Raw genomic sequence first — 13,451 nt, 5'->3', positions numbered from 1 at the left:
ATGCATAGTTCCTTTGTTTACATCATGCCAGAAGAATGGAATTAAAGAGCAAGATCCCGGACAAGTGTCAATGTAGGGGATGCAGTTACAGCCTGGGGAGAACTGAGAGCTACAAAAGGCTTTTCTTTTGATCCTGCAGAGGAAGCGGAAGGAGTCCACAATGGAAATGAGCGAACCAGCCAACATGAGAGGGGACGGAGGAGGTGAGATTCTTTGAAGTCCATGATCATCTCCACTGTCTTCTGGGCGTTCAGCTCCAGGTTGTTGTGGCTGCACCAGGACACCAGCCGCTCCACCTCCCTCCCGTAAGCTGACTCATCTCCATCATTGATCAGCTTTACAGATTGGTGGCAGCAGTTGGTGTACACGGAGAAGCGCATGGAGAGAGTACACAGCCCTGAGGAGACCCGATATTGAGGGTCTGAGTGTCGGAGACAGTCGTCCCCAACTGCATGCGCTGACTCCGGCTGGTCAGAAAGTCCGTGATCCACCTGCAGAGGGAGTCAGGCAAGTTGACCAGGCGAAGCTAGTCTTCAAGCAGAGCTGGGAGGATCGTGTTGAAAGCAGAGCTGAAGTCCACAAACAGGATCCTGGCATAGGTTCCTGGGGAGTCCAGATGCTCGAGAATGAAATGAAGGGCCTGGTTCACTGCATCGTCCACAGATCTGTTGGCTCTGTAGGCAAACTACATTGAATCCAGTAGAGGTGCAGAGATGGATTTCAGGTGGGATGGAACCAGACGCACAAAGGACTTCATGACCACAGTCGTCAGTGCCACCGGTCTGTAGTCATTCAGTCCTGTGATCCGAGGTTTCTTTGAAACTGGGATAATAGTGGAGGATTAAAGTAGGCTGGAACATGACAGGACACCATCCGTTAAATATTAAATTAAATAATTGAATATTTAAACTCTGACTGGTGTATTTCGTACTCTGCTGACTATACCTCTGGATACCTGGAATGTGAAAATACGTGAGGTTTCTCAGAAAGGTTATCTCTTTCAAATGTGAAATGATGCTCTGGTGGTGAAAGATTTGTTTGTTCTGGCCAGCCAACCATCATCATGTCACTCCATGACAACTAAAGGCATTTGTGACATGACGTCCATCAAAGATGACTTTGATTCCATCGCGGCTGAAATGTCTAAGACTTGTTGTCAGAACAGGATAGAGGATCAGAATCAGGATCAGTACTGGTCAACAGGATACTTACACCCTACACAAGAGGTGGGCAATTAAATTTCCTAAAGGGCTACATTAGAAACTGTAAAGTTTGTGAGGGGCCAACATGCCAGAAGAAAGACAGCGATCACTATAAAGCTTGATGGAAAATCTCAAAATTAAGTAACAAGGACAAAATGAACCAAAGAAGACAAAATGTAATGAAGGATATTAACAAGTGTAAATATGCCATGAAACATATTGAAATGTTTAATTTTATATGCTCTTCATTTGAATATAAATCAACTATGGATTAGGCGTTAGAAAGGCAATTTATTTCAAAATATATGTTCCTTCAAAATTTTCAAGCATACATTTGATGATATAGCTCTTTCCTGAACCAGAAGGTGGTACCATTAGACAAGAGAATGGTGTTTTGAAACGAGTATCGAAATTAAAAAAAGTTTTTTTGTGACCGACCTATTTTTCAATGTGATTTTCTTTTTATCTCTGACAATGTTATGCTGATGGGTCTTGAGCACCCCATCAGAAGAATTCTGTAGGTACCCCTCCACCAGATCTCTGACTGTGTCAAAGTTTATCTTTTGACAAGACTTTTTTGTTTGGTCTCCGTGATGTCTTTAACTTTAACACAACCTTCTTCCAGTCTTTGATTCTGTAGGCATAAGTGGACTTATGCCTACTCTCTTCAATGCTATCCCCATCAAGTTCATCAGTCAGATTGCCGAGGTATTCATGTCCACATAGAGAACCTACTTCCCTGAGCATGATAATCCTGTATGTATTTCTCGCGGCTTTCCTGATCGACCGCATCGGCTGGGTAACCACAGGCTTCCTGTTTAGTCTTCAGGAATGTCCGAATGCACCCAGAAGACATACTGTTACTTGATCTATTGAAATGCCGAACTTCGACGATCTTAGCCACTCTGCATCCTTTGTCCAGAACCCAGTTGAACTCCACCGTAACCCAGACCCCTGTCAGAGCTCTGTTTTTTATCATCATGCAAGCATTCGCTGTCTTGAGCGTTACAGTTTGAGCTGGTGCCGCACAACAGGAAGTGTAATTTGCCACTCTGGCCCCCTGTAACGTACGACAGGTACATGAAGACCCCTTGGCGGATAGACAATGGCTTTGATTAAGACAAAATATGGTAGAGAATCCTCAAAGTTCTTTTGGATTATTTGGGAATGTCTTAAAGGGTAAGTACACGTGCTGTTGTCAAAAGGATACAGAGAGGTCACTTCAACGTAAAAGACTCTCTCACCAGGCTTTGTGGTGTGACACAGCTTTAAAGCGCTGTCCATAGAGGACATTACGAGGATTACGAGAGGCTCAGCGGGATCGAAAGCAATGAGAAAATCCCGGAGGTTACTGCATGACTGGCGGAGCGAGCGCCATTCATGTTCCCAGATGATTTTGAGACGTATCCCATGATCAGACCTGCTTCGGCATAAGAATCAACAAAATACTGACCAATCTGTTTCTTCCCCTAGTTCAAAGCATGTTGAATGACAATGTGATTCTTGTGTCATTCCCATTCTAACCGCTGAATTTGTTAGGGTTCTGAGATTCTCTTGCATCCTTGCATGTAATTGTGAGAACATGGTATGGCTAGCGTGTTTGGAGTTAAGTAGTTGGTACGAAATACAATCCTACAAGTGTGACGCCCACTGATGTGTGGTCACGGGTGTGTGTGTGTTATATTTCATTTAATTATTTTGCATGGAGTTGATTAACCGGCAGGTACACCATTAGGTCGGTAGAGGGCAGGGGAGGACAGAGGCTGGGCGTTGAACGATGTATGGGAAAAAGTTTCTTTTCATTACTTTTCTCATTACCAACAAACGTGTAAGCCTCATTTAACTCTGTCCACCTTAATGGTTCGTCAGTCCAGCGATCATTGAACCAGAATCTCCTTGCCCTGTCTCCAATCCAGATCTTTACAGGACCAGTTAAGTGAGATAATCCCGGTGAAGATGAATGCTTTAACTATATTTGTTCTCACATGTCTACATTTCTATTACAGTTGGAGGACGAAGGTATGTGTCAGTTACTCGATTTGAAAAATGTAATTGATGAAATGCTGAACGGAAACTATGATGGTGTTGAAACGGGAGATTAAAGGGACATGGTAGTTCTGGAGTCAAGTTCTGTGGTTGGGCAGAGGTCAGATTGGTGACAGCTCATCAGATATTAGTTTGCCACATTGACAGCATTATTTCATATGTAGTGGAGAGGGAAACCGTGCGTGCAGTGGGCTGCTTAAAAAGGATCAAGCCAGGGGGAACCAGCAGCGGTCGCAGACGAGGGACAGTCTGTGACCAGCCACAATAATCTGTCCCCGCGAAATAACAGTAGCAGAGAGCTGCCAAAGTCCAGCCACTCGACACTCACTGATACAACAGCCAGTGACAGATCTCCATCTGAGTGAGTGGCACAGCTAATTGGAAAGAAATGTCTATTAAGGTGCAACATGAATGGTTATGCAGGCACAGTTGTGTTTGATACGGGTGCCCAGTTCAGCTTGATAGATAGGGCCTGGAGACAGAGATACCTACCTCATCAAGATATCCATCTGTTGACAGGGCTATTGGGTGATTGTGAGCTCAGTGTTGCTGCAGCCAATGGAGAAGAATTCCTTATGATGGTTGGACGGAGGTGATTGTAAATGTCACTGGCAACGATAATCCAAACTATGCCATCAATGTCCCATTCCTAGTAAACTGAGTAGGCCTTCTACGCCCATTACTTGGCTTCAATGTGATCCAGGAGATGATCCTAACTCAGGGATGTGAAGCCGATACTCTCCCCATCATTTGTAGCCTTCTGAAAGGGTCCATGCAAATTGAAGCGGACCAAGTTTGAAGCAGTGGTGGAGCAGGGAAGAGGCCTGTTGAGTGTGAATGTGCCTGCTAGAGTGGGTTATCATGACGCGATTGTCCAGACAGGTCAGAGAGTCCACCTTAAGTTCCCGGTTCCAGCCAGTTTCACTGATTGTCTTGCACTATTTGAAAAATGCTGAGCTGACCCACAACTTGATCAACTGGATATGGGCGTCGTTCTAGTTGAAGTGCATCACACAGAGAGAGAGACCATATATTGAAATCCCTCAGCAATCCTACAACACACAACGTAGTTCTGGCCAGTCGCACAACCATGATAAGATAGTTGAAACAAATCAAGACAGTGGACCTCAAGTTAATGAAGTTAATACTTCTATCCTCAACAACACAACACTCTGGCACCCGCCTGTCGATATTGCTCATCTGCCAGAAGAGGAAAGGACAGTTGTACAAAAACTACTTTATGAAGAGTCTAAAGCATTTGCTCGTGACACTGACGATATTGGCTATATCCCTGACCTTCAAATGACCATCACCATTAAAGATGACATTCCTGTACAGCGTTGATATATGGCCATAGCTAAACCCTTATATGAAGAGGTCAAAGAGTACATTCAGGATCTACTTAACAAAAGGTGGATCATTAAATCAAGGTCACCTTAGGCTGCTCCAGTGGTGTGGGTACGGAACAATGTAAAACAATGTGGCTCTTAGCATCTGAGTGGATGGCCACCCCTTCCTTAGATTGTCATGATGATCTGAATTTTGAATCAAACTGTCCGCTGCGTGACCGTGTCTCTGTACACGCCACTGCCTCTCCCGTCAACACAATCCAGTTCTGGACAGTGACTCCAGATCAACAGAAAAGCCTTGTTTGTGCTCGGATTGTTTGGGATCTCTGCACTTTGAGTAACTGACGTCTGGTGACCATCGATAGTTCTCAGATATTAATGAATGAATGTTGTGAGTGGTCGCTTCACCATGCTTGTTTGTTTAAATGGTCATTCACGGAAGCAAAAATCAGAACACAGCACACAAAACACTGATGTCAGTGCCTGGACGTTCAATGGTGAAAGTGTGGTAACAAGACCGCTTACAACAATTGTGTAATGGGAGTTGCTTCAGAAAATTTGTTTAATTTGGAAAATATTAATTTATTTAATATGGTCTTTAATATGGTCTCTTATTTGTTTGAATCTCACGCAACATTAATGAAAGTAGTACAGAATAAATCAGCGGGATTTACTAGAAACTTCAAAGCCGCAAAGACGAGCTGCCCAGTTTGTTGAAAACTGAAATCACTTTTTCTTTCCAATCAGTTTCAGTTACAATATGTCCCGAAGAGTAATAAAGGCCTGTTGTGGACATCAGTCGTGATGTGGATTTACTGACTGGCAGTTATAGTGAAAACGTGGTCCAATTCCATCATTCGTAGATTAATCATAATGGACTTCAGAGCGAGGACAGAGTCCTCCTGCATCCTGCATTGAACTCCAGGCTGCAGCGGAGTTCTGCTTCATCTACAGCGGTGGATTACACCTGTTTCAACATGCATTTCCGCTTCATCCTATGGTCCTGTGGTGAACTGTGGGTCTCAACATCTAGATCTGTCTCCCTGGTCAGAGCAAGTTTTCAACGCACAGCTGTGACGTCAGATCTTCCTCATCAGGAAGGCCCAGCAGAGAATGTTCTTTCTGAGGCAGCTACGAAAACTACGACTGTCGACGAAGTTGCTGGTGGAGTTCTACACGGCCATCATCCAGTCCATCCTCACCTCCTCTATCACCGTCTGGTACAACAGTGCCACCTCCAGGGACAAGAGCAGACTGCAGCGCATCGTACGTTCTGCTGAGGTGATCGGTTGCAGCCTGCCACCTGTTCAGGACCTGTATGTCTCCAGGACCCAGAGACGTGCAGGTCGGATCAGAGCCGACCCTTCTCACCCTGGTCATGGACTGTTTGTTCCTCTTCCCTCTAGCAGGAGGCTACGGTCCATCCAGACCAGAACCTCCCGTCACAGGAACAGCTTCTTTCCCTCGGCCGTCAGACTGTTAAATTCATGAACAGCCTTCTTGTAATGTTATTCTATTTATTTTATTTTATTAGTTTTTTGTTGCACTTTATTCCAAGGCACTTTCCTAGTCAGTGGGCTCCCCACTGACCATGGCAATAAATCTGATTCTGATTCTGATTCTGATTCTAATGAGAGTTTGACTGAGTGAAGAAGGAGAGGAATTTGATATAGATACTGAAAGAGCAAGGTTATGGATGCTTCTTGACAATGATTATGCTAAGTCCATCAATGGATCAACTCTTTCCAGTTCCAAAGGATCTACCACCACATCAGCTAAGAGAGCAGAGACGGCTGTGTAGTTAGCAGCAAAAACAGCTAAAATTGAAATGTAAGCTGCAATTGATGCTCAATGCAGACAACTAAAAGAACGAAAAGAAAATCAACGAGACATGAATATTATGGAAGCAAGGCTAAAAGTGTACGACATACAGGAGGTGAAGACTCTAAGAGAGAGATGCTGTCCATCCAGGGAAGCCGAGTCTTGGTCCACTTGATCCTTGTCCAAGACAGAATAGTGGACAAATTACTCAAAATGAAGCAACTTTAGTGCAGACATTAAAAGACTCAATGCCAATATCTCGACTCCCTGTTCCAGAACCATCCATCTTCTGTGGCGATCCTCTTAATTTCACAGAATGGAGCATGAGCTTCAAAGCGCTCATTGAGGCACAATGCTCAACTTCTGATGATAAGTTGTTCTATCTACAAAAATATGTTTGGAGAAGCAAGGTCTGTTCTGGAAGGCAGCTTTTACCGAAAGGATGAAGATGCTTATCAACAAACATGGGAGAAACTAAATGCATGGTATGACCACTTGTTGGTGGTGCAGCAAGCCTATAGAGAAAAACTAAACAAATGGCCAAAAATCACTTCCAAGGAATACGTAAAGTTAAGAGAGTTCAGTGACTTTCTCTTGACGTGCAGTGATGCAATTTCACATGTCCAAGGTCTCCAAGTGCTGAACGCCTGAAAAAACAACTAAAATGTATGTGTTGTGGAGACAATCACTCAATCCATAAGTGCCAGAGCTTCGCTGAAAAACATCAAGTGGAGAAATGGAAGTTTGTTAAAGCTGTGCTTCGCATGCCTCTGAAAGGGACTTCTGCTTTGCTGAGATAATCCATCCCACCTCACGGATGCGCCACATCAAGATGCTGATCTGACATCACTGTCCATGATCACCCTCTTTCCTTTCTCTCACCACCTGTTCAACACCCAGAAACCTTCCTGTTTCTACCTGCTCACCCCCTTCTGCCCCCGCTTGCTGCTCTTACACTTCCTCCTTCGTTCACCTCATCTGTGTTCACAATATCATTCACTTCACTTTCATTCCCCTCCTGAATCAACCTCCCCGTTTTAGTCCGCTTTCCATTTACAACTTTCACCCGTGTGTTACATTTACTCACCCCTTTATCCCAGTTGGACACAGCCGCTGACGTCCACAACTGGCTGCCTGGATGAAGCGGCTCTCACAGCGCGCGTTGGACCAGGTGTGTCCGGCTCACCGAGGTTCGGACAATCGAAACACTTCATTACTGCTGAACTGGCATAGATCATGTAATCGTTATCATCTACTCTCACGAAGGTTCAGCTTCTCTGCCCCGTTATTGAGTATCATATATAGCAGTCTGCGGTGAGATACTACGTGCTTCAGCAGCGGAGACTTACATCCAGACAGGATCTTACGGACCGGTTTTCCCATGTCTGGACAGCTCCCTGGTCAGAAATTCATTAGTGATGAAGGGAGGGACGTTGGACAAAACTATCTTAAGAACTAGCAGCCATTTACGGCAACTCCTGACTCCACCACACAGATCTGAGCAGCCGACTTTGTGCTTTTTTTGTGCTTTGCGCCTTTTTCCCCCACAGCCAGACTAATGTCCTGTATGCTGCAGGGGGAGTTTTAATCCCGTGTTTGCGGGCTAAAGATTTGAACTTCGCGCTCGCCAAGGCGTGAGACACGCGGCCGGCAAGACGCCAACAACAGGAACTGAAACCTGTAACCCACCAAACAGCCCTCAGAAGACACCAAAGTTAACTAGTAATGTGATCTAGAAACACCACACCAGTGAAGTTACTAATTACTCACTAACACTAAATGAAATAAAGCACAAAAAATCCACTCTCCACCCAAGTCTGATACAAAATTCAAAAATCTTAGCTGACGTCGGCCCACAGCCCTCTTGACATATTATCTCCTCCTCTAACGCTCTCAGATTCTTTCTTTAGTGGTGGTGCAGCAATGTTGGCCAAAGACCCGGATCTGTGCCTTTCCAACTTCTCACTAGGATGCAAGATTGGTGTTGTGATGTCACCACGTACAAGTCTGGATCTCAGACTCTGAGCAATATACACTGCGTTCCAAATTATTATGCAAATGATGTTTTTGTTTGATTTTTGAAAATACTTGATGCAAATAACGATCAACATAATTTTCAAGTCATTAGCTGTCGAAATTTATTCCAAATGTTATTGAACAAAACTCCTAATGAAAACAGTATTTAAAAAATAAATTAAAAACTTAAAACGCACTGTTGCAAATTATTATGCACAACATAGTTTCGAGACATTTTCTAGTTTTTAAAGAACTGAAAATAGTAATTTAGATAGATAGATAGATAGATACTTTATTGATCTCTGAAGAGAAATTCCCATTTCCAGCAGCATGACAGGTGGAAACATAAGAGCAAGTAAAAAAAAAAAAAAAAAATTTGTTGAGTTTACAGCAATATAAGGTCATGTTTACTCAAATAAAAAGCTATTACAATCCAAAACATCTCAACAGGTCAAGTTACATGTTAACATAGGACCCCTTGTTTGATAGCAGCTTCACAATTCTTGCATCCATAGAACTTGTGAGTTTATGGACAGTTTCTGCTTGAATGTCTTTGCAGGATGTCAGAACAGCCTCCCAGAGTTGCTGTTTGGATGTGAACTGCCTCCCACCCTCATTGATCTTTTGCTTGAGGATGCTCCAGAGATTCTCAATAGGATTGAGGTCACACCATGAGGTTCTCCCCTTTTATGCCCATAGCAGCCAATGAAGCAGAGGTATTCCTTGCAGCATGAGATGGTGCATTGTCGTGCATGAAGATGATTTTGTTTCGGAAAGCACGATTTTTCCTTTTGTACCATGGACGAAAGTGGTCAGTCGGAAACTCAACATACTTTGCGGAAGTCATTTTCACACCTTCAGGGACCCTAAAGGGCCCGACCAGATCTTTCCCTAGGATTCCAGCCCAAAACATGACTCTGCCACCTCCTTGCTGACGTCGCAGCCTTGTTGGGACATGGTGGCCATGCACCAACCATCCACTACTCCATCCATCTGGACCATCCAGGGTTGCACGGCACTCATCAGTGAACAAGACTGTTTGAAAATTGGTCTTCATGTATCTCTGGGCCCACTGCAGCCGTTTCTGCTTGTGAGCGTTGTTTAGGGGTGGTCGAATAGAAGGTTTATGCATAACTGCAACCCTCTGGAGGATCCTTAAGCAAAAGATCTATGAGGGTGCACAAATGGCTTTGTGAGTAAACCAAATTTAACACACATTAAACATAGAAGTTGTTGTTACAATGCTTTATACAAATTGTATCGCCAATAACTAAAAGAAAAGCATCGCTTTGCACTACATTCGCAGTTCTATAATACACTTGATCGTTTCCGCTGGACCAGGGGTCAGCAACCTTTAAAACTCAAAGAGCCATTTCAACCCGGTTTCCACGGAAAAGACAACACTGGGATTTGCTGGTGAATTGAATACATAAATGGAAAGTTGGTTATGGCTGGTTGGATGACCGCTCGTAAAAGTTCAATAAAACTCTTGGCTAAGACCAAAGCAATGGAAAACCTACAGTGTAATACCAATTATTAGTACTATTGCTTTTCATTGACTGTTATGATTGTGTGCTTACACACTAAAATCAGATACAAATCATGTCTGTGAAAGATTTAATGTCAGTTGGTGTTTCCTCCTGTTGATAGAGACACAGTCCTGGTGAGTCATGCTTAATCCTGCTGATCATCCCCCATAAAAAACTGCTGTAGATTTCTGTAGAGTTCTGCGTAAGCTGATGAGCAATATGGACATGTTTGAGGAGTGAGTGTAAATTGCATGTTTGATGAACTTGGTGAGATGGTTATGTATGTTTGAAGGGAAAAAAAGGTTGTACCACATTAAAAGTTAATGGATGTTTTCAAAATAGTTAATAGGATTATGACATTTGTAGAAAACAAGTAGAAATCGTTCTTGTACTCATACTCAGGAAGGACAGGAGCATTCCGAAAAGTTCAAGTTAGTGTCTTGAGACACCAACTTGACAAGTGTGTTGCTCAAGACACTTTACTAGTGTCTTGACACTTTACACAAGTGTCTAAGCTCAACCACCATCTCCATCATTGTGTCCTAACCAACATCCCAAAGGGGCCCTCCATTCCAGTCATTACAGTCATTACAAGACTCTGTCCAGGACCCATAAATGACCCATATTGACAATGATTATTACTAAAGCAGCACCCAAGTCCAAGTCATTTAAACAAGAAACATATTCATGTTCACATTCATCTTTTGTTGTCCACAGTAAGTTCCTCAGAAACCAGACTTCATTAGCCACCTTTTCCCAAATCGAGATCTCCATGGGTACATGAATTAGATTTAAATTTCCTTTAATCTTTTCTTTTGTGTGGTTAACACATTCAACTAGGTGAAAGAAAGAAAGTATTTAGAAAGAATATTTAATTCATTTAGATCTAGGAACTTTTTTTTGGAGCAGTGTAGAATCTTTAGCGTTAAAGAATGTTGTTCTGATTCTGACAATACAGTCCAAGTTATTGACTTGTGTTATCTTGTTTAAAAAAAAATAAAAAACAGACAACATTTCTGTACCTTTGTGAATGGGGGAGGCCCAGGCAATGATGCGACGCACCAGGCAGCAGTTGAGCACAAGCTTCCTTGAGAATCCATGTTGCTTACGGAACCTCTGCAGCTCGCCAATGTACTGTCTCCTTTTAATGGACGAACACATGACGGGCCTCCTGAGACTGTCAATAAATAGATAATTTCACTGCCCCTTCTGCTTTAAGCTATAAATATTCAACAAATAACAAATACATTAGAAAGAATGCAGGATAGGAACCTTGGTGTTTGTGATTCTTTTACACTCTTGGGCCACTTTGAAATTGCCTGTGACATCCCACTTTATCGAAATCCCCCGTTGTTTATCAATTTCACAAAATTTTACTCAACTTAATGGTTTAGCAATGAAAACGTTCTTTATTTTTGCATAAGCTGCATACACATTGAAATCGCCGCCCGTGCACTCTAAAACTCTGTGTGAGGGTTTGCAGCTCTGCACCCCAAAAGATTTAGCCCTGTCAGATTCTGCTGTAATGGTTGCACTCTCTCCGTCTCAGCACCTGTCAACCTGACATTGTGGTAAAGCCCCTTCAAAAGGATGGCTATCAATGCATTTCTACTGTAGTACAGCATGAACACACATGACTTCTCCCCATGTGAAAAATATTGCACCCATGGACTAATGATTAAGAAATAATAATAATAATAATAACATGCTAATTACTGTGTGTATGTTATTAATGAATCACCATTAACACCATAATTTGACATAGCTAAAAAAAATTACATTTGCAGATTAAACCCATTGGTATAAATGAAGAAGGGAAATTCAAAAATTACTGGCCGCATGAATGCATGTGAATACCAGGAGAAGTGATGTGTCCTATTCCTTTGCTTCAGCATTGTCATCTGTGTCTGTATCTGTACAAGAACTCACATCAGTTTAAGAACAGGTTCAGACAAAATAATAAAATGATCTTTGCAAATTTGATTACACTTTGAAATTGCAATTAATTTAAATAGATTAGATTAGATTAGATGAGATGTCTTCTATTTGTCACACAGTTTTTAAAGTGTATTTACGCTTTTATATACTGTAGGTACATCAACCACAAATCCTTCCCTGACAGTTACGCTATCAACATTGCAGTTGCAATACTAGTTGCTAATACACTGCTAATACACTGAAAAAAAAATAACTGAAAAAATTGAATACAAACACTATCCTGTATCTAGCGAAGCTTCATCTTACCTTGAAGTCAGCAAAGGTTCTTTCTCTGCTTCATCCGATCTGAAAGTGATCCTCAGGTTTCAAAACAGCGGCTCTTGTCCCTCGTCTGAGTTTATCAACTGTGTGTGGAGGGACAGGGGAAGATAATAAGGCAGGAACAGAGAGACAGAGAGCAGGGAAGGAGTCGAGGTCCTATGGCCAGTAGTAACTTGACTCATATTCTGCATCGATCAATGTGTAAATACTTTTTTATTTCTTTACTTATCTTTGCCACCGCATGCATGATTTATGATCTACAATGCAGTGTATGTACACTCTTATAAGCAATTATATGCCAAAGGACCACTCTTGAAGGAAGTGGAGGGCAGGGAAGTGCAGACAGCCTTCGCCACTGTCCACTGTCACAAGGTCTATAAAAAGTGAACGTGTTGCAATGCAGCCATTCCATAACCAATGTCTTTTGACGGTTGAAATAAACATTATTATTTTGTTTAATCGTGGTAATGAACACATCTGATTTGAATTGAAATTTAGTGTTCACTGCTTGGAACATACCAGGTGACTGGAGGTGACTGTCCAAGATCCAGGAGGAAGAAATTCTGCCATTGAGAGAAATGCTTTGAATGCTTTGGATGGTTAGGTTAAGGGTGAGAAGCTGGGGAAAGCATGAAAGTCAAAGTCAAGTATCGTTTTTTCAACTGGACACGTGCGGCCGAAAAGTCTTTCAACTCTGCAAATCACTTCCTTTTTCACGCCACTGTAACTCCAGTCTCAGGTTCATTGTGCAGGTCGGCGCTTCAGACATAGGCATCGACGCAGTGACTCCCTAAATTGAAATTTCTCACCCATTGTTGAACTGCACTAATGCGGTCAAAAGCTCAACTAAGCCTGCATGTAGCCGTTCAGCTCTACCAAGATCAGACGAGGTGATGTGCGCGAGATTGACATGCAACAGAAGTAAACAAACTATTCCGTTGATGCGAATACAGTCTAATAACATTATACACAATTGAGAAGTCCTGTGTGTAATTTGATGCAGCACTAGTCCTCTGTGTAACAAACCTGACATGGGCTGTGTTTTCAGTCGCAATGAAGCTATGTGTTGATTTATCTTCAACCACCTGCACTCAGGTCATTCAGGTCTTTAGTTTTGACAAGAATATTATATTTGTTAGTTTAAGGCAGTGCTTCTCAATAATTTTCCCCATTTTTGGCTTGGAGGTCAAGCGTCAATATTGCAGCATCTGAAGCAGATTCTTGTGTGT

The sequence above is a fragment of the Synchiropus splendidus genome, chromosome 3, assembly GCF_027744825.2.
Source record: "Synchiropus splendidus isolate RoL2022-P1 chromosome 3, RoL_Sspl_1.0, whole genome shotgun sequence".
Taxonomy (NCBI): domain Eukaryota; kingdom Metazoa; phylum Chordata; class Actinopteri; order Syngnathiformes; family Callionymidae; genus Synchiropus; species Synchiropus splendidus.
This window is presented reverse-complemented; position numbering follows the sequence as displayed.